At 39.2% G+C, this 22,817-nt stretch overlaps 1 protein-coding gene and 1 non-coding gene across 2 annotated transcripts in view; both read left to right on the top strand.

Moving 5' to 3' along the window:
* The window catches only part of RXRA (retinoid X receptor alpha), a 441,978-nt gene that overhangs the window by 3,014 nt on the left and 416,147 nt on the right, over window positions 1-22,817 (top strand). The gene's annotated exons all lie outside the window — the stretch shown is intronic.
* On the top strand, window positions 6,819-6,923 carry LOC141510499 (U6 spliceosomal RNA). The gene has a single exon (XR_012474980.1). It is a non-coding gene; the product is annotated as a U6 spliceosomal RNA (small nuclear RNA).

Below are 22,817 nucleotides of genomic sequence, written 5' to 3'. Positions count from 1 at the left end.
CCTAGAGATTTTTGTCCCTGCAAAGTTTCAAACAGCTTGAAGGCCTGGTTCCATAAGTCCACAAAGGTCCCTCATTTTACAATGGGGAAAACAGAGATCTGGAAAGATTAAGCTATGTAACTATGATCCTAAAATAAAAGAGAACAAGAACCCAGAGATCTGAGGCCTACTGTTCCTTCTGCTAGAAGATACGATGACTCATTAGCTTTGTGAGGTAGGGAAGAAAAAAAGATCTCCAGCCTGTCCATTCTAAATTAAATGGTCTGAGGAAAGAACGAGAAGATACTTATAGTTACTTGGAGCCCCACTAGAGAGGGAAGAATAAAGGGGTAACTCATTAGTGAAGTTCATTTGCCATCACATCCTAAAGTCCCACTTCACCTCCTACAAAAGTGATACTCTTCTAGATTCTAACTCTACCATCAAAAGAAGATATTGACTTAGTGCTTTGGATCTTCCTTCATTGCCCCACTCCCAAAGATGCCTATTTGGGCTCCTCTAATGCAGGTGCCAGCTTGCAGGGAGGTGAAGAGGGGAAGTGAAGACAATATCAACCCATAATTTTCTGGACAGAGAATTGTAGAATCAAAAGATTGATAGGAACTGGGACCTGATTCAGAAGAGTCTCTGTCTCTTCATTGCCCCAGTCATTATGTCATCTGGGCTGGGTTGGCCAGAAGCTTAGGCTGAGTCAGAATCTCCCAATGGGGTGCCATTTGAGGGGTGCTGAAAGGCCCCTTACTTCCAAATATTCACTCTCTAGGCCTTCTGGAAAACCTAAAATTCCCATAATTTGGACTAAAACATTGTGTCACCAAAGACTTCTGTTAAAATGTAAATGTTATTGGGAAGAGGTCCTAGTGAAGGCAGAGTTGGGCTAGCTTTAATGGAGTTCCCTATCTTAACTCTTTTCTGTAGCCATTGAGTTGGGACCAAATTTCTCATGTTCTACATCTCAGATTACCTACTGACTACTCAGAATTAGACCCAAAGCAAACTGGGTTAGGAAGCCTGGAGAATCACCATTATGCATCAGGGGATGAGGAGAACATGGCCTAAATGAGTCTGAGTCAAAAGTCAAGAATAGCCACAATGGGAATAATCATGGCTAATATTGATATAGCACTATCATCTTCTTTGATCCTGATACAATCCTGTGAAGTATGTATTATTATTCTCCCATATATAGAAACTGAAGCTTAAGTTAATTAGCTTGTTGACATCACCTAATAAGCATCTGATTAGAAATTTAAACCCAAATATTTTTCATTCCACTTCTCTATGAATGCTCCACTCTGCCTCCTTAAAAGAGAGTAGGAAAGAAGCAGGGGAGGCAGAATCCAAGGGGAACAGGTTGGAAAGTCAATCAGTTCTGGAGCAGAAGCTGAGTGCTGACAGATCAACCATGTCAAAGGGACATTTCTGGGAGATAGAGACTTCTGAAAATGGTTGGTCACATTAGTCCATCTGCAGATTGCTCTGCATGTCCCTTTGCTTACAAAAGAGAATGTTTGGAATGTTTGCATCTCTTTGGGTCCTTCCTTATTCATGTTTTAAGTAGGGGTTTGAATTCATAGCTGCCTTTCCAGTCAACTTCCTAGTCTACCTCATCTGGGCATAGTACTATTTTGGGATCTATTGAAAAAGGGGGAAAAAAAAGGAAGGAAAATAAAAAAAGAAGGAAAGAAAGCAAGGAATGAGAAAGGAAGGAATGAAGAGAAAGAAAGAAAAAAAGAAAAGAGGGAAGGAAGAAAAAAGAAAGGAAGGAAGAGAAAAGAAAGAAAACAAATCTGATCATGAGCCTCCTGGCAGTCTCTTCCTCCTGTCTGCCCCATAGTACCCAGTATTGCTGGGCACATAGAAGACTCTCCATAAAAAAAAAAAAACTAACTGAATTGATGAATTGATCTTAGTCCTCAGGCAGAAAAGCTTTCTCCACCAGCCCCACAGAACTGAAGCCAGAGAAAGAGAGAAATCAAAGCTGCATTTGTTTGACTTTGAAAGTGTTCAGTCACACCCCCTTGAGAGTGACTCAGAGAGTCTCCTGGGAGTCCCCACTAGTTGGAATCTTCCCCAGCAAAAATACTGACTATGGGATTTCCCCAATACCTCCCAGACCCACAATTCTGGTGCTGGGAAGGTGTTTCCCTTTTCCCTCCTCTCCCCTCCTTTACCCTTCCCTCCTCTTTCCTCCCCTCCCCTTCCCATCCCTTCCCTTCCCTGAATGGGAGGGGGTTGCATGTTGTTCTTCCTTTAGGCTCAGTTTCTTAGATCCAAATGACTCAGTTTAACTCATATCCCCAAGTAGTCAGCTATGGGACTTAGTGGGTTGGCCCTGGGCCCGCATGCTTCATTGTTTAGAAATGACGTCCCTACCAGAAGACCCAGCATGGAGGGGGGTGAGGGGGAGAGAATCAAGAACTGTTTGCTCTATTTTTATATCTCTGTGTCTAGTACAACACCCCTTGTAAAAAGGGTAGAATAATTCCCATCTCAAAGGGGTGTTGTGTGCTTTAATTAATGTTTCCAAGGGGTTTTAAAATCCTCACATGAAGGACTCCTTATAAATGCTAACTATTACCATAAAGGGAAACTGCCATGGGACCATAAGACTCATTTCAGAGAAGAACCAATTGCTAATTGTTTGTGGTTGTTTTCTTTTTTTCCTTTTGGCCTGGGTGTTTCTATTTATACACAATACAATGACCATTTCACAGATTGTTGGAAGTTGACTTTTGGAAATTGGGCTGATCTGGGGCCCTAAGTTTAATTCAACTCAGGGTTTCCTATAGCATTGATGGTGTTCAATTTATACTAAGAGGCAGACAGTTGACACTAAAAGGACTAATATAGTGAGAAACCGAGAAACAGCTAGATGGCACAGTGAACAGAATATTGGACTTGGAGTCAAAACCTGAATTCCATTCCTGCCTTAAACATTTGCCAATTGTTATTTAGCCTCTCTCAGCCTCAGTTTTCTTATCAGTAAAATGGGGATAATAATAGTGCCTACCACAGAAGACTGTTGTGAGAAACAAATGAGATAATAGTAAAGTCTATATAAAACTTAAAGTGATACACAAATCCTAGCTATTAAAATGATTTAGTAATCCTTGCAAATTAACTGGGGTCCATAGGAAAGCAGCTGATTTAAATCTCAATCAAAACAGAAAACATGGTCTGCTGCGTTCTCTGCTCTTTTTTTGGCCCCCTGACCTGATTCATAAACGCTAAGAGGTTTTTTTGGCCAAGTTTATCATGATTAGGGTAGTATTTGTCAATTCCATTTGTTATATGCTAAGGAGGTCAATATGGAAGATGGAATTCCCATATTCAGGTCAGTTAAACAACAATTTTCAAATGCAAGTATGCTCAATTTTCACATCTTCCCTAGATTACAGAGAATTCTTATCCTACCTCATCTCTGGATTAGGAATCACAAAATCTGGGTTTGAATATTGCCTCTCCTACTAGTAGCTGTGATTTTGGACAACTTGGTGCAGTAGAAAGCATGCTGATTCTGGAGCTGGAGAACCTAAATTCAAATAGCAACTGATATTTACTGTGGGGGAAAGTCATGGTTTCCTCAACTATAAAATAAGGGGAACTAAATGTCTGCTGAAGTCCCTCCCTGTTCTTAGAGACTATGAATTCATTTGAGCTCTCTGAGTCTCAGTTTCCTTATTCATAAAGGTAAGGATCATACCTCCTACCTACAGAGTAGATGTGAATACTGAATGAGACAACAATAATAACTAAAATTTCTGTAGTGTGTCCTCAAAGTCTTGATGCTGACTAGTCTTTTTCAGTCATGTCTGACTTTGTGATCTTTGTAGGGTTTTCTTAGCTAAGATCCTGGAATGGTTTGTTGTTCCTTCTCCAGTTCATTTAACAGATGAAGAAACTGAGGCAAACAAGGTTAGGTGATTTGTTAGGGTCACACAGTTGATTTAACTCGTTTTCCTGACTTTTACACTCTATCTACTGCACACCTCTCTAGCTTAAGTTATACAGTATCTTATGATTTTCAAAATATTTTATATATATTACCTCATTGAAGCCTCATTACTACCCCCATAAAATAAGTACTTCAAATATTAATTTCACCGTTTTACAGGTCTTATTGTTATTATCTTCCATTTAACTTCATAAAGTTTAAGTGACTTCCTAGGGTTGACCCAGCTACTAAAGATCTGAGGTGGGATTTTAGCCCAAGTCTTCCTAATTCTTAACCCACCCTGCTGTGGGATAACATTGTATCGATGTAAGAAATGATCAGCTCTAAAATCAAGTGAAAGTAGGCAAGTTGAAAGACAAGAAGAAGGTAACTATAAATAAAGACTGTGCAGCAAGTCTCCACTCTCCTCTTCCTCCTTCTGCCTTCATTGGAAATGTGTCATTGATGAATTTCTTTCCCTTGCTTTTTCCATTCTTCATGTGGAGCCTCATTGATAACTAGAGCATTCTAATTCTCTCTAGACTCACTATCTGGGAATACTGGAGGCAAAGGGAGGAGAAGAAAATGACAAACAAATGTGACCCATAAAGTTGAAGATAGCACTCCCATTGGGAAAAAACCCTTTGGTGTTAGAGTTTTAGAATGATGTTTTGTCCTTCATTCTCTAAGAGGACCATGATATCAGGGAATCAATGCCATGACATGCAAGTGAGTTGGATTTAAGTGAGAGTTATGTGCCTAGCTACCTGCCTCACTTTCTTCTCCAGAGTCCTCTCTGGGTCCAATGGCCAGATATAGATCAGGATGACTGGAAAAACCTCTATCTTGACCACATGGCCTCCCAGTAATCTGTGAGAGGGACAAGTTGGGTAAATATTATTATAATTATTTAATGAATAAGGAAATTAGGCCTAGATAAGTTAAACAAGATCAGTTGGGGTGTGGTAAAAAAAAACACTAACTGGAAGTTAGGAGAGATAGGGAGGCTCACTTCCCTGTTTTAGCCTCAGTTTCCATATCTTTAACCTAAAAAAGTTGGATTAGATGGTCTCTAAAGCCCTTTCTGTCTCAGATACTCTTAGGTTCTAGGATCCCTTCCAACTATAAGGGTCTATGATTCTTCTAGGTTCCTATCATGATTTAATAGAAGAGTTCAAACTAGAACCCAAGTCTCCTAGTTCTCAGGTTTTCCCCTTTTCCTTAGGTTTTGGAGTGTTTTTTCTTACTAAATGTATTGCCTCTCTCCCTGAGGGCATACCAATAACATATGAGAGAAGAAAGGAGGAACATGCCAGACACTAAGCTCTTTACAATTATTATTTCATTTGATCCTCATAATAACCCTGGGAGGTAGGTATTATTATTATCCCATTTTACATGTGAAGAAAGTGAGGCAAATAGAGGTTAAGTGACTTGCTCAGGATTTTGCAAGTTAGTGTCTAAGACTGGATTTGAACTCAGCTCTTTCTGACTTTAAGCTCAATGCTCTACTTATTGAGTCATATAGGTGCCTCTATAATGCTGCTCAGGGTGGTTCTTTCTCTCTTTCTCTGTCTTTGTCTCTCTCTATATATACCTTGTTGTCTCTCTCCCTCTCTCTCCCTTTCTGTGCATACACACACACGCACACACACACACATACACACTCACTCACTCACACATACATGCATGCGTGCACACATCCAGGATTTCTTAGAATAGTATATAGAAGGGTCAAAGTGCTAACCCAGCATTAAGATCCCTGTTAGAACAGTTTGAAGAATTGTTTCCTATTGGTTGTATAGATAATAACTTTTGTATTTTCTTCCTAAATCACTTTCTTTAGCACTGTAGTCACCCACTCCAACATCTTCTTTTCTGGGTACTACATGTCTGGGAGGATTGTAGGGGTGTGTTCAAGGAAGACTAGTACCTTGATGTGGGGGTGCTGAACCCTTTCCAGGGCTGCTTTCCACTTTTTATGTCCACCAGAGCCACCTAGCTTTCACCTGTGCCTCCAAGAAGCTGGGGCTACATCTCAGTAAACTGTTTCAGCAGGTGAGTTAAACCACATTGAGCGTAACTGAGGGGTCTCAAACCCTTTGGTGAGTGGGGGATATCTACCCCAAGCATGTGAAGTCTTCCACTGGTGGAATGGGCAGATGAGAACACTTAGTTCCAATGGCCATGAAGGCAACTGAATCAGGTGTTATGGAGTACTTAGAGTTTGGTTAGACATTGAAGACACCGAGGTCATCCACTGCACCTAGAGCATCACTAGTTGTCTTAACTCTGTTTTGCCAAAGAACAATGATGACTTTGAAAGGGTGAGCCTAAAAACTTCGCGCAACTCTGCCTCACTTAAATCCAAATTATGCACGTATGGAAAGACATCACCCTTTATCACTTTACCGCTTCTATCTCAAAGTCCTGTGGCAACAAACAAGTAACAAAGTAGCAGGTGGTACATTGGGAGCTGTAGTCATAGTCCTGCACACAGGTGACCCAGCCCACTGAAAACAGCAGAAGGAATTGGCAGTACACTGGGTGACTGAGCAGCCCTTTTTTAAGGATTGCACTGCTCACTTCCTGGTGTGAGCAAAAGACTAGAAAGGTGCCCTAAAAATTGCCTGTTTACCGAAGCCTGGCCTGAATACCTTGGCAGATGGGGTTCCCCCTGTGGTGGAAGCACAAAAAAGCTACAAAAACTTCTTCAAAGAAGATTCTACTCACTATCAGAGCATAGAATGTGCACGCACTCATAGAGAGCACAAGATCCAATAGACCTGAAAGACAAACAGCTCTTGTTGCAAGTGAACTCAGCAGATATCACATCCAAATAGTAGCCCTGAATGAAACAAGGTTGACAAAGGAAGATGTCGTGCTTGCTTCAGCAGCACATATACTAAAATTGGAACGATACAGAGAAGATTAGCATGGCCCCTGCGCAAAGACAAAGGAAGATGTAGCTGGATATATGGTTTTTCTGGAGTGGCCACAATGAAAGGGAACCCTGTGAAGCTGTGGTAGGTATTGCATTCAAAATTAATCTATTCAGGGCAGCTAAGGTGGCGTAGTGGATAGAGCACTGGCTCTGGAGTCAGGAGAACCTGAATTCAAATCCAGACTCAGATTCTTAATGCTTATTTAGCTGTGTGATCTTGGGCAAGTCACATAACCCTGTTGCCTTGCAAAAACCCCCTCCCAAAAAAAAGAAAGAAAAAAAAGAAAAAACTAGGTAACAAGCTTGTTTGCCTACCCAAAGCTGTGAGCAACAGAAGAGACTGACAGGATGTGAGAGTGACAAAGGTAGTGTGTGATGAGAATGCTGGACTGATCACAGACTCTTCCTCTCCAATCTAAATAATCATATTCATCCAAAGTGGCAACCCCAAGGCAGAGACTATAGAAGAATTAATGTCAAGAGATTAGAGTGCTTCTCTGATTGGGAACAGTTTATTACTAACTTGGAGGGAAAGATAAACCAATTCACAGTTGGAAACAGTGGAGCAGAAAAGGACTGGGCAGCTTTCAGAGATTTGATGCACAGAATTGCATTTGCTCATCTGGGTCATAACACTCTCAAACATCAAGACTGGTTTGAAGAAAATGATGGGGAAACATAGAAACTACTAAATAAAAATGAGAACTCTGCAAGGTTTACCAGCAGGATAATTTATCCATTTCTAAAAAGGCACCATTCAAATTCCATCAAAAGTAAAGTACAAGTGAAGCTTAGAGAGATGCAGGACTCTTGGCTCAGTAAGAAAAAAATGAAATTCATACAATACAATACAAATGCTTTTGTGATGCCTTGAAGACTATTTATGGGTCAAAGACACATATTGCATCTCAACATCATCAGTGATGATGAAACCATGTTGATTAGTGATAGAGTCAAGATCTAGAGAGATGGGCTAAGCACTTCCAAAATGTTCTTATCAGACCATCATCAATCAATGCTAAAGCCATTGGGGGGGTCAATGCTCATACAAAAGCTGACTGAAATTTTCCAGTTTATATAGCATGAAGAGATTATCTCCCAGGAATTCAAGAATGTCTCTATTGTTCATCTCTATAAAGCCAAAGGGAAATGATAGTCCTGATAGTCATTGCTGTTAAGATTCTTCACAGAATCCTCTTCAAAAGGCTGATCCTTCTCTTGAAAGATGGTCACCTCCCTGAGAGCCAGTGTGACTTCAGAAAGAGTTGAGAAACAGTCAATATGGTGTTTGCTGCCCAACAACTCCAGGAAAAATGCTAGGAGAAGAACAGAGGTCTATATTGATAGCATTCATTGTGAGGGCTTATGAATAATTTAGTCAAAATTTGGTTCCCTCGAGAAGTTCATCAGTATTGTATGTCAGTTACATGACTACATGTTTGCTTAAGTTCTGGATAGTGGATGATACTTTTGTGATTTCCCAGTCACCAACTCAGTGAAACAAGACTCTTTCTTACTCCCATGCTTTTAGCATGTTTTCAGTCATGTTATCAAATGTCTCCATTGAGGATGAACATGGCATCAAGGTCAGCTACCAGACTGATGGTAAATTCTTCAACTTGAAAAGACTACAAGCCAAGAACAAAGTAAAAGGAGTGCTGGTATATGATCTTCTGTTTGCAAAGATAGTGAACTCAATGCAGCCTCTGAAGCTGAGATGCAACAAATTATGCATTGATTCTCTGCTGATTGTACTAACTTTAACACCAAGAAAACATAGGTGCTTCATCAGTCAGCATCACACCACATGTAGAACCATCAGTTACAGCAAATGGAGAAGTTTTGAATACTGTGGATAAGTTCACTTACCTTGGCAATGTATTTTTCCAGGGGATACACATTGATAGTGAAGCTGACACTTGATCACCAGAGCTAGCTCAGTATTTGGGATGATCCAAAAGAAAGTGTTGGAGAGAAAAGATATTAGAATGACTACCAAACTGAAGGTATAAAGAGTCATTATGCTGAGCTCATTGCTGTATGCCTATGAAACTTGGACATAATAGCACTGTATCAGGAAACTGAATCTCTTCCACTTAAATTGTCATAGGAAAATTCTCAAGATTACCTGGCAGGATAAGGTACCAGATGATGAGGTACTGAGCTAAACAGCCAAGCATTCAAACATTACTACAGAGAGTACAATTATGATGGACTGGTCATGTTGTTCCAATGCTAGGCATATGTACACTTTCCAAAAAGACTATTTTACAGAGAACTCACACAGGGCAAGTGCTCACAGGGAGTCAGAAGAAGTGATACAGGGACACCCTGAAGGTCTCTCTTAGGAATTTTAGAATTGATTGTACAGCATGGGAGACACTGGCACAGGACCACCCAACATGATGTGCCATCACCAGTGAGGGTACTATCCTCTATTATAAGCAAGGCAGAATTGAAACATCTCAAAGGAAATGTGACATGCATACATAAGTTTAGAGTAAGCACCCCAGATGTTTACAGGGATTATTTGTGCCTGACCAGGGGTTAGAACATTAAGAGATGATATTGATCTGAGAAGCACAGTTGGACACACTGTAATTCACCTCTAATGTAGTGATATCATTTTGATCTACTTTGATAATGGAAGATAAGAACCAACTAACATGTCTGAAAAATCATTCATGTTCATAAAAACTCCTGTCCTCAAAGTTGAATTCAGGTCATAAAATCATGGAGAAAGTGGTTTGCATCAAGGCAAACTTTTGTTCCTAGCTAGTCCTGATCACCCCATTCTAATTTTAAGATCCTATGGCTTTGGGATTCAGTCAGGAGCTGATTTTTATGACCTGGGATCTTATGATCCATTCAGAATCATCCTGCCCACAGTTATTGTTGTTATTGTTCAGTTGTTTCAGTTATGTCTGACTTTTGTGACCTCATTTGGAATTTTCTTTTGCAAGCTACTGGAGTGGTTTGCTGATTCTTTTCCCACTCACTTTTCAGATGAGGAAATTAAAGCAAACAGTGTAGAGTGACTTGCCCAGGGTCACACAGCTAGTAAGTGTCTGAGGTCAGATTTGAACTCATGAAGAAGAATCTTTCTGATTCTAGGTCTGGAATTCTATCCACTGGACCACCTAACTGCCTTTTACATGTGCACATATGCATGCATGTATATTTAAATGTACTTTCATACATTATATATACACATATATATACACACACATATATATATACATACATATAATATCTATATGTATAGATATAAATATCTACATAGCTTTCTGCTCTCAAATCTCCTAATTATGATAATCCCTGCTAGGATTCTTCTCTTTGTGCTTTAGTGCTTTTAACTGCCTCTGCTAAGGGCTCATTATTGACTGAGAGTTGAAAACAGTAATGAGATTAGACAATCCCATGTTGTGGGGCCTTATAGGGAGAAGGAGTATATGGGAACAGCAGGCCCCTTTTCCTCTAATCCAACCTGTGAATCAAAAGTGCTGAGCTCCAATCACACTGTTGATAGGAACTTTCATGAACATAGATTCCACCCACTGCTGGAAACCCCCTACTTAGAACTAATCTAATTTAGTACTTGAGGCTATGTTGAAGGAGGTAGATAGGGAGCCAAGGAATTAGGCAGAAAGTTATGAGGGAGATAGAAGGATAGAATGAGAGAGACAGAAAGAGACAGGGAGAGATTGATATAGGAACAGATGGAACAGATAGAGAGACATGTAGACAGATAGATGGATATATATATATATATATATATATATATATATATATATATATATATATATATAGCTAGACAGACAGATAATAAAGCATTTATCACATACCTACTAAAAAGGTGCCAAGGCAATGAACTAAGTACTGGAAATGCAAATACAAATGGAAAAGATATTTCTAATCTCAAGGAGCTTGCATTCTAATTGAAGAATATAATATACAAAAGGAAGCCTGAAGTGTGGGGAACAAAAGGGACTAGCACAGGGACAAGGTGGAAAAAGAACTGTGTTCTGAGTGGTTAATAAAGGTTTAGTGGAAAAGGTGAAATTTGAATTGGATCATAAGGATTGGGTAGGAATTAGAAGGATACAGAAGAAGAAGTAACAAATTCTAAATGGGAAAAAGGCAAGAACAATGGTCCAGGGGCTACTTCTAAGAATGGTTTGTGAATCTCACATCTTCTAACCTGAGAAACATCTTGAGACCTGGGTTTTCTGGGAATAAAGAACAACTTGTCTTTTCATGTCCTTGAGCCTCAGTCTCCCCATCAATAAAATGGAGTAGGTGATCTCCAAGCTCTTCTTTAGGTTTGATATATTAAGACTTTTTTCTACAAACATTTAAAAAAAAAACAAAAAACAAAAAAACAAAAAACCAAAACCAAAACCAAGGGAGAGAACTATCTGAACAACCAATCTTAGGGAAGGAGCTATCCATGGTTCTGAGGTGGCCAGGCCAACTTCTTTGACCATTCTTTCACCTGTCAAGCTCATTTATTACCTGTTTCTCATTTTCTCTTTGCAGTTTTACTGACCTGGTCAGGCCATTTTTCTCACTGGTTGAAAATCACTTCCTCGAAACTTATTACCCCAATCTTCTTGGAGCTGATGTTGCTTTGTCTCTACTGTCACCTAAAAGTCTACTCTTCTTTAAGAATCAGATTCCTGGGGCGGCTAGGTGGCATAGTGGATAAAGCACCGGCCCTGGAGTCAGGAGTACCTGGGTTCGAAACCGGTCTCAGACACTTAATAATTACCTAGCTGTGTGGCCTTGGGCAAGCCACTTAACCCTGTTTGCCTTGGGAAAGCCTTAAAAAAAAAAAGACTCAGATTCCTGGTTCCCTAGGGATGAGACCTGGAGGACCTACCAAATTGGTCTATCCAGGATATCTTAGATATCTTTCACCACACTACTAGGGTAATTTTCTGCAAATTGTTAGATTTTATGAAAATATCTCAGGCCTGTTTCTGAAGAAGCATGGCTATGGGGAAGGAAAGGATTGTTCCTGGAGCTCTGACAAGTGTGAGATTCTGATGACTATAACCCAAAAGATCTGCTATAATTATCTCAGTGGTCTTTCATCTTGCAAAGGCCTCCCCAGTGTGCTTCTTTGGTCTCTCCCTACACATGCCATCTTGAGGATATCACCCTCAGATGGGGAGAACTCTTTAAGGATATTTACTATATTTTTGGGAGGTAAATCCCCAACAAAAATAAAAATTTCTCCAACAAAATTGAATGAAGAGATAGAGTGGAGAAAGAAGACAGCATTGTATAGTTATTTTTTAAAAGTCTAAGGAATCAAAAATTAAAAATATTCATTTTCCACAGTATTTATTCTCTAGCTTTGCAGAGATTCAATCAGGATTAATAGTTTTTGATTGAACATCATCCACTCTAAGCAGTCTCTCTAGCCAGTGTCCAGTTTGGTATCTCAGAGGTATGATACACTTGGAAGAATAGTGGGTTTAAATTTGGATGACCTGAGTTCAAGTCCCATATCTGTCACATTCTGTCTGAATCATTCTAAACAAGTCACTTTCACCTCTGAGTCTCAATTTCTTTTCTGCCAAATAAGGGAATTGAACTATATGGTTCCTAGGGCTCCTTCCAATTCTAAAGCTACTTGGCTATCTTCAGAAGAAATTATTCTTAATCTCAGTTCTCTCATCTTTCTCACCTGAGTTCCAGACAATACTCAGTTGTAACTAACTCCTGGTAACCATGAAACTTGGTTTCCAAACCACTACCTTGTCCTTACCTCTGACTCCAGCACATTTCTTACACTCCTTAACCTGAGTCTAACCTGAATTTCACTCAGTCTGATATCCCTAAACCAACCTTAAAATGAAATATTTGATTTGGAAGGGTCTTTAGACACAATCCAATTCAATTTCCTGCCCTCCCCAAACTCTGTTTTATAGATGAGAAAATTATTTCTCAGTAAGATTGATTGAATTGGAGCAGCTAGGTAGTGCAGTGGATGGAACACCGACCCTGGAGTCAGGAGGACCCGAGTTCAAATCTGGTCTCTGACACTTAATGATTACCTAGCTGTATGACCTTGGGCAGGTCACCTAACCCCATTGCCTTGCAAAAAAAAAAGATTGATTGAATCACCTAACACTACATGGTTAGCAAGTAGCAGAGTCAGAATGTGGACCCATCTCTTCTAATTTGATCCAGTTCCATCCAAACTAAGATGGTTTCCCACTCACTTTCATTCTATCATGCTGAAAATTCTCTGAATTTTCTTTGATTTGTCAAACATGTATATGTGGAATTATACATGAGACATGTTTTAATCTTACTAAAGAAAACTGAAGGGATGGTGTGGGAATGTTGGTCAGAGAGGTCATTGTCAAGAACTCAACAGAACATATAGGTGGCAATGATTGCAACAATTGGGTAGGGAGATAATTTGGAGATGGGCAGGATGAGAGGACCTAGGGGAGAAACACAAGCAGTACAGACTTGTAAAGCAAAGTCCCCTTTCCTGGAGAAAATGTCCTTGGGGTGTTAGATTGCTTGAGTGAACCACATTTCAGGGATTGGAGTGTCAGCTAAGCAGAAACAGATTAAATGTCCTACACATACTGAGGGAATTAAATCTTAATAGTCCATGTGCCCAATCAAAGGCATCTGGATTCAAATAATGGAAACTTGCTTCCAAAGTGCTTTCAGGTCTTCAACAACTTCTCTATAAACCTAGCCTGGATTGCTTCTAGCTAATTAAAACTACAGCAAGGACTGAGAGCCCCAAGCAGCTGGATTGGCATCTTCTAAAAGTAAATAAATAAAAGTATTAGATGCCTACTGCTCATGAAGAAGTTGACACAGATTATGTTTGCTCATTGAGTGGAAGAGATTTTTGTAAATTTAATTATAATTTAAGTGTAAAATATGTCACTTCTATAGGAGTGGTGTGCCTAGTGCCTAATTACTTCACAGTGCTATCTAAAAGAGACACTTTGCAGTGCCTCAATGTGCAGTGGGAGATTAATTTATGGCCCAGTAATAGGTTAAGACAGTATTTAAAGCCATTTTGTCCAATGTCCAATGAAGGAAAAATTGCAATAATAATTATTTAGCCATTCATTTTATTACTTTTCTGCTTCTGCTCTATTGTTCTGCCCCTATTCCCTCATCTGTGCAATTCAACAACATGTCTGGTGGCCAGTCCCAGCCTACTCTACTGGCCCCTCTGCCATATGTATTCCTCTATTAACAAATGTATGGCTCTCCTTTCATCCCTAATTTGGCAGCAACATCACCCGATAAAGCATCAGTGCTGTGGTTTGGAGTCGGGAGAGCAAGGAAGATGAAAATTCCAGCTCAAACTGATCCTCATTAACTGAGTTAAAGCAGAATTTATTGGCCACTCAGGATCGTGAAGAATCCATTTCGCCACTAGGGCTAGGGTTGCCAGAGAAAATCATTTTGCCCCCTCTAAGCCCCACAATCTCCTGGAAGGTTTGTGGCAGGAAAGCACAGGCAAAAACAGGGTATGAAAGGGTGGGGGGGAGTATGGAGAGTGAGCACATTAACCTCAGAGAAGGTAACTTTTTATTTTTATAGCCTTACTCTGCCCAGAATCAGTAGCAGTAGAAAGATAATAGTCACTGTCTTTTCAAGAAATCCATGTATAATTGCATAAAACCTTCACACCTCTAGCAGGAGATCATCAGTCACTGGTCTTGGATTTTTTTTTAAAGGTCTCAATTATGAAGGGTGGATATGATTCTAAATATACAGGCTTAGAAATTTAGGAACAAAAGAGATGGGAGTTAAGGCCTTGAAATGGAGGGGTTGCTGTGATCTTTTCCAATACATCTTATATTGCTTGTAGGGAAGAAATATTTACTGGTGACTGAAACAACCCAAGAGATCCTACTAGTCCTCTAACCAGTTTGAACTGTGTCCGGATAAGCTAGTTTTAGAGGTAACAGTTAGGTGGTACCATAGGTAGAGTTCTGGACCTAGAGACAGGAAGATCTAATTCATATACAGTCTCACATATGTAACTAGCTGGGCAAATCACTTAATCACTTTTTGCCTCAGTTTCCTCAATTGTAAAATGAGGACCATCTTAGAACCTACATTTAGGGGTTGTGAGAATCAAATAAAATCTTATTTGTCAAATGCCCAGCATTTAGAAGATGCATAATAAATGTTTGCCCTCTTTCCCCCTTCCCCTTTAAAAGTCCACCTCCCCCTGGCTCTGGTACCTTCCTGTCAGCCAAGTGTGAGGGTAGAGTGAGGACTAGGAATTAGAAATAAACCTGACTCCATATCTGATTAAAGAAATGGCATATCAATCTAGGTTCATTGTGGGTTCAATATTGTCATATGATTGTTGCACTGGTCCATCTTTTGTGAAGTTCATAGTATATAGTTTGAGAGAAGGTACAAGTGACCATCCAAGGCAGGTTCTGGGAACCTTGCCCCAGTTTGATTGTGGTCTCCTCAAGATTCATCTTTTTCTCACATCCTATGCCACCATAGCTGTTGAATACCTGAAGATAATCAGGAAACAGTCTAAAATGACTAATTTTACTGCTCTCAGAAGTCTACATATGGTCTGTTGTTGGAATTGGTGCTGTTCAGGAATCAGGACAACACAGAGGTTGTCTGAAATGGTACAAGGAGTGCTGAAGATCTGACTTAATATTCATGATAATCACTAGAAAAGGTGTTCCAATGGTGCTGCTTTTCATGGCAAAGAAAGTGTAAAGATGGACAGTGCTGGTAAATTATCTTAAAATCCTTTATCTCTTTTCATTCCACAGATGGGTAGCTCTGAGATTTTATGAACAGACTCTAACATAAAACATTTAATTACCTGGGACACACATTTGGTCATCTTTAAAATATGGATCATATTTGAATCAGTCACCAAGTCCTATCAATTTTTCTTTGATGTGGTATCAGTGGCGGTAATAATATTTATAGTATGATCTTCACAGAGTTTGTTGTGAGCAAGTACCTTTTAAAGAGGAAAATGCTACATAAATATAAGCTATTATTCCTATTACACAATAGTAATAATAATAATAATAATAATAATAATAAAAAGAATCAAGAATTAGTAGTAGGAGCTATCAGCTTTGTTATTGCAGTGGTCTTTGTCATTATAACTATCATCCTCACTCTGGAGGAGATAAGTTATTCACTACTGGAATAAGTTCTGGTGATGAGCTGAGTAGATCTGGATGAGAATGAGTCTCTCAAGCCTGCTTCAGTCCTTTTTGACTCAGCCTGGCTCCAGAACACCAATGCTCACCTTGACTAGAAGTTAGAATGAGGGCCAATACATCTGTTCTGCTGGTGATTGTGACAACACACTTCACCTTTTTTTTAATCAAGGTTTGATGATCAAAGCAACATCATCTTTGCTACTGAGAAGGAAATGACTATCTATCTATCTATCTATCTATCTATCTATCTATCTATCTATCTATCTATCTATCTATGATTTGATAGATTTATAATCTGTTGCCCTATGACTCTCCTTGTATCTCTATGATTCTGCATCCAAGACTGACTAGGCTATAGCTGCTGCCCATGACCATCATCCTCACTGCCTCATGCCATCTGCATTAATTCCATTCCTCTTTTGTCCTTGTCCCACTCTTCTCTACTATTTCATTGTGTACCACCTTGAGAAAATGTATCATATACGTTTTATATATATTTATATGTGTACATCTCACTAAAAGAATGTAAGCAGGGATTGTCTCATCTTTCTTATCTTTGTATTATAAGCATAACACCTTACATAGTGCCTGATACTAAATAAATGTTTGTAGAATTAAATTGAATCTCTCTCTTCCTCTTTACTCCCTACTGCTATCACTCCAATTCAAATATTCATTATTTCAGGCCCAGACTATTGCAAACCTTTTCATGGACCTCCATTCCTCCAGTTGTTCTCCCAAATCATTTGTACCTACCTCTGCTTCAAACCATATAAAACATTGCTTTCATCAAACTTCACTTTGACATTCAAAGCCAACACAATCTCACTCACCCCCTTCCCCAAATCTGCATTTTCAGCAGTCTCATCTTTTACTGTTCCCCAATGTGGACTTGCTGATCTGGAGTGGTTCATCTATCTCCTGTTCCCCAGACACACCCTATACATTCTCTTCCTTGACCATTTGGGTATCTTACTGCCTCTACTCCAAATGGCATCTTTTTTTCTTCTTAGTTTAGCCAAATCTGATACATCCTTCAATGTTTAGTTCAATTCCAGTTCAAAAGCAAAAATTCTACCAGGAGAAAAGTTATCCAGGACTGGTCACACACACAAAAAACCATGAGTCATGGTAATTGACTGCTCCCTTCTGAACCACACTGGGGAAGTCATATACTGGTCTGACATGAGCAGCTAGTAGGGAAGCTGTCTTTCTGAGGTGTCTAGCTTATAGGATGATACAGAGAGGCTGAGAGGCTGAGAGGCTCTTGAGACTGCCAACTCTAATGACCTCTATCCACTTCGTTTTGTTGATATGACAACAAATGATACTGCCAGAAGAAACCTGTGATGTACTTCAGAAGATTAAGTCCTACATATGAGACTGATGACCTTAGTCCATGAATGGTGTTTTTAATACTGCTACTGATTAAATATAGGGCTCTCAGAAGAGGTATAGCAGATTTTGTAATGGTTAAGAAGATGATTACTGAGAAGGGGATTTGAATTTCTTTACTATAGTTTAAGATAGATGAATGATGAAATATTGACCAGGGTTCAAGTACACCTACTTCAGAGTGGCAAAAATTATTTATGTGGAGACATAGGTAAGCATAGAGAATCCATAGAATATACCCAAATCACTCTATAGCCACAGACTTGAAGATCTGATCAAGAAAACTATAAACTGAGAAGGAAGACATAGAGGGAAAAAATCTTACTTATATTTGTTAATCCAGACATCTCAGAGGGAAGCAAGTTCAGCATAAGAAGAAGGTTGTTATTGAAATGGACCAGTAATTCACAGAGATATGCAAGTAGAGCTGTAATAAACCCTATGCTGAAATGGAAATAATAGGAGCCTTGGGGAGAAGTATACATACTGTCTATAGTTTGTCAGAGATAAAGATAAAATCTGATCTTGGCCATTTTGGAATGAATGATTTTAAAAAACATTTTTGAAACACTTTTATATAAATGGTGAGGGTTAGTACTCAAAAAAGAATACAGTCCCTGTTCTCAAGGAGCTTGCATTCTAATAGGGGAAAAACAGTTCCAGGTCAGATGTAAGGTTTCTATAGTCCTTGATGTGCAGTGGCAAAACAGATGGCAATGTATCTTTTTTTTTGCTTTTTTATTTTATTTTTAAATTTTTTTACCCCAGTTATATACAAAAGCAAGTTTTAACATTTGCTTCCAAAACCTTGAGTTTCAAATTCTCTCCACTCCTCCCACTCCATTCCCCCATTGAGAAAGCAAGTTACTTGGTGTATGTTAAAAATGTGTAGCCATGAAACACATTACTACAATAGTCATGCTGTAAAAGTAAATATAACCCCCTCACACACACACACACAAACACACACACACATAAAGAGAAAATTCAAGAAAGATAAAGTGAGAAAAAAAGTGTACTTCAGTCTGTATTCACACACCATCAGTTCTTTCTTTTACATAAGTCCATTAGAGAAATTGCTTCAATATTTTCCCAATAGTTGCTATTGCTAGTTGTATTTCCCTCCCCCCTGTTCCCTCACCCCCATTTATTCTATTATCTTTCTCCTTTCACCCTGTCCCACCTCAAAAGTGTGTTGTATATGACTACCCTTTCCCATGATTTTCCCTCTCTTCTATCAGCTACATCCTTCTTTCCCTCCCCCTGTCCCCTTTCTCCCATCCCTTTCCTCTCCTAGTTTCCTCTAGGGTAAGATAGATTTCTATCCTCAGTTGAATGTGTTTTATTTCCTCTCTGAGCCTCTTTGGATGAGAGTAAAGTCTCACTCACTCCCCTCCCCACTTCCTCCCTTCTATTCCATTGCAAAAGTTTTTCCCTACCTCTTTTATGTTAAATAATTTACTCCATTCTACCTCTCTTTTCTCTTTCTCCCAGTACATTCCATTTTTGCCTATTGGAACCATCTTTATATTATTCCTTCATATTCAGCTCCTTTCTGTCCCTTATCTATATCTGCTCCTTCTAACTGTCCTAATAAATGAGTAGGTTCATATGAGTTATCAGTATCATGTTCCCATGCAGGAATACAAACAGTTCAACATCATTAAGTCCCTTATAATTTGCCTTTTCCATCCACTCTCTCTATGCTTCACCTGAATCCTGTACTTGAAGATCAAATTTTCTGTTTAGCTCTGATCATCTCATCAAGAAAGTTTGAAAATCCCCTATTTCATTGAATGTCCATCTTTTCTGCGAAAGAGTATGTTTAGTTTTGCTGGGTAGCTGATTCTTGATTGTAATCCAAGCTCTTTTGCCTTCCAGAAATATCATATTCCAAGTCCCATGAACATTTAATGTAGAGATTGATAAATCTTGTATTATCCTGACTGTAGCTCCATGATATATGAATTGGCTTTTTTGACTGCTTGTAATATTTTCTCCTTATTTTGGGAGTTCTGAAATTTGACTATAATATTCCTGGCAGTTTTCATTTTGGGATCTCTTTCAGTAGGGGATTGGTGGATTCTTTCAATTTCTTTTTTACCCTCTGCTTCTAGGGCAATTTCCCTGGAGAATTTCTTGAAAAATAAAATCTAGGGTCTTTTTGGGGGGTTATGACTTTCAGGTAGTCCAATAATTTTTTAATTATCTCTCTTGGATCTATTTTCCTGGTCAGTTATTTTTCCAATGAGATATTTTACATTTTCTTCTAGTTTTTCATTCTTTTGGTTTTGTTTTATTGTTTCTTCATTCCTCACAAAGTCACTAGTTTCCCCTAGCTCCATTCTCCATTTGAAGGTATTATTTTCTTTCTTTCTTTCTTTCTTTCTTTCTTTCTTTCTTTCTTTCTTTGTTTCTTTCTTTCTTTCTTTCTTTCTTTTTTGGAAGGCAATGGGATTAAGTGACTTGCCAAAGGTCACACAACTTGGCAATTACCAAGTATCTGAGGCCAGATTTTGAACTCAGGTCCTTCTGAGTCCAGGACTGGTGCTCTATCCACTGTGCCACTTAGTTCCCTTGCAGGTATTATTTTCTTCAGAGAGCTTTTATATCTTCTTTTCCATCTGGTCAATTCTACTTTTTAAGGTATTCCTATCCTCATTGGCCTTTTGGAATGCTTTTTCCATGTGACCCAAACTGGTTTTTAAGATGTTATTTTCTTCAGTTTTTTTTAATTTCTTCACCAAACTGCTGATTTGGTTTTCATGACTTTCCCACATTGCTCTCATTTCTCTTCCCAAATTTTCCTTTTCTTCCCTTACTTGATTTTCAAAATCTTTTTTGAACTCCTGCATAACCTGAAACCAATTCATAGTCTTCTTGGAGGCTTTGACTTTGTTATCTTCAGAGTGAATGTTTAGATCCTTCATACAACCAAAGTAAATGTCTATGGTTGGATTTTTTTTTTCTTCTGTTGTTTGCTCATTTCTCTAGCTTATAACTTGATTTTAAGTCTTTGTTAAGGTGGGTCTTTGCTTCCAGGATGGAAGACACACTGTCCTAGGTTTTTAAAGGTTTTTGCAACTGTTTTCAGGGTTAACCCCAGAGAACTCAATTCCTCCAAGATCTTAAGGGAGGCTATGGCTCCTGTGCTCTGGTCTGACCACAAGCACTCCTCTCTGCCCTGGAACCATGAGGAGAGTCCCTGTTCTGCTACGGCAATAAAGCTTTTCCTGAAACTGAGTCCCCAGAGTGTAACTTTGATCTGAATATGGGCAAAGCAACAGAGTGCTACCTCAGGGATAGCAGAAAAAACCTCTGCAATCTCCTTCAACGCCCTTACTGTAGATGGACTGAACATTCTGAAAGTAGCTACTGGATGACTCCCTGCCAGGTGGCTCCCCAGGTCTGCTTCTGATCCTCTGAGACCTGGTCTGTGTTGAGGCCTCCACTGGACTAGACTCCTTGTTCAGTACTTTCCTGCTGAACTTCCCAATTGTCCTTAGCATTCCCTGAACTGAGAGATCTGGAAACTTCCCTTGATGCCACAAACCCAGGCATCCCCAGGGTCCCAGGATCCCCACAATCTGTTCATGGCTGGCTGGAACCAGCTCATTCTGATGCAGCCTGGTCCAGGCTGCACTGTGGTCCCTTTCTAACCCTGGTGTCACAAACCCTTTCCATGGATATTCTAAGTTGTCTTAAACTGGAAAATTGTTTTACCCAGGTTTTTTTAAATGGGTTCTGCCACTCTAGAATTTGGCTAGAGTCATTATTTAAAGGTATTTGAAAAGGTCGGGGGTAGAGCTCAGGCAAGTCCCTACCTTTACTATGCTATCTTGGCTCTGCTCTCATAATATATCTTTTAAATATCTTTCCATTGATGAAATTGTTTCAATTGCTGATTAGGAGTCATTTGAAATTTCTAGAGTCCTTCATAGAAAAAAACCTTCCCCCGACCCCCACCCCTGTCCCCCACCCATACCCTCTGTATCTTCAGTAGCCATGGCTGCCTCATCCACAAAAGCAATTTTGGCCATATTTCAAGGATGATATTCAGAGAATGTGGTCAGGAAGCAGAACCAGTGGACTAAGGAATGCTGACCCTCTCAGGGTTCTTGAGCTTTTCCACTCATAAGTGGTGGCTGGTCAATAGTTAGTACTGGTGGTGGGAAGGAAGATGAACTCTCTCCACAGGATTTGTTCCTTTGGAGATGGTTGCAGGTGGTCTTGAAGGAAATGTCATTCCCAAGTCTCTTGGATTAAGAGTTTTAGGCAATCACCATGTATATATGGAAGGAAGTTGTAGTCAAGGTTATAGTGGTAGCTTGACTTGCCTGGAATATATTCTTTCCTTTCTCTCTCTCAGTATTTGGATGCTTTGGCTAGACTAACTTACTTGCCCTTTAAGAAGACTACATTTAACAACAGCAGCAAATAATATTAATAATAAATATTTATATAGTGCTTTCAAGTTTTCAAAAAACTTTACAAATATTATCTCATTTCAAAGAGTTCAGAGAAGAAATAGATGCCATGGTATAATATTCTACAGAGGACCTTGGTTCAAGAGAAATAGGAAACTCTCAAAAATGAAATTCTGATGATACAAGCATAGTTTCAATAAGGAAGAAAAGAGAATGCTAAGAGACCTTTATAGTTTCCCAGGGAAGTCACTAAGCATTTCTAATTAAATTTTTTTTTCTGATTATCAAGCATTTATTTATTTTTCTTTCTCTTGCCATCTCATTTCTTCCACCAGGGAAAAAGAAAAAGAAAACCTTATAATAAATGAGCAGAGTCAAGCAAAACAAATTCCCATGTTGTCCTTCTCCAAAATTGTGTGTCTTGTTCTGCATGTTCATTCATTACCTCTCTTTCAGAAGATGGTTAGCATTTTTCATCATCAGTCCTCTAGGAGGGTTCCATAAGAATGACAGGAACAACAAATATCAAAAATGAGCTAAATTTGGCAATGAAAGGTAAGGACAGCAAAAAGAGCATTTTCAAAGTCAGTTCTGGAGCAAGAGGAAGGAAGGTCAAATAAGCAAGAGGTTCACTGTTTTGGAGAGAATATAATGATGGTGATCAGTTATGAAGAGGAAGCTAAACTGCCCAGCTCTTTTTTTTTCCTACTGCTTTCTCTTCCAAGGGAAAAGACCTTCAAATTGGGAACAGTGGCACAAAAATGGATAATGGGGAGTTAAAATTAAAGTTAATGATGAAATGTTAAGAGATCACCAGAGCTGGATGATGTGGAAACCAGGTAACCAGAGGGCCTAAGTGTTGAGCCACAGTTAATAATGTTTTTAAAGTCAAGAATATCATT

The sequence above is a fragment of the Macrotis lagotis genome, chromosome 1 (genome assembly GCF_037893015.1).
Source record: "Macrotis lagotis isolate mMagLag1 chromosome 1, bilby.v1.9.chrom.fasta, whole genome shotgun sequence".
In the NCBI taxonomy this organism is placed as follows: Eukaryota; Metazoa; Chordata; class Mammalia; order Peramelemorphia; family Peramelidae; genus Macrotis; species Macrotis lagotis.
The sequence above is the reverse complement of the archived record's forward strand: the minus strand, read 5'-3'. Positions and strand labels throughout refer to the sequence as shown.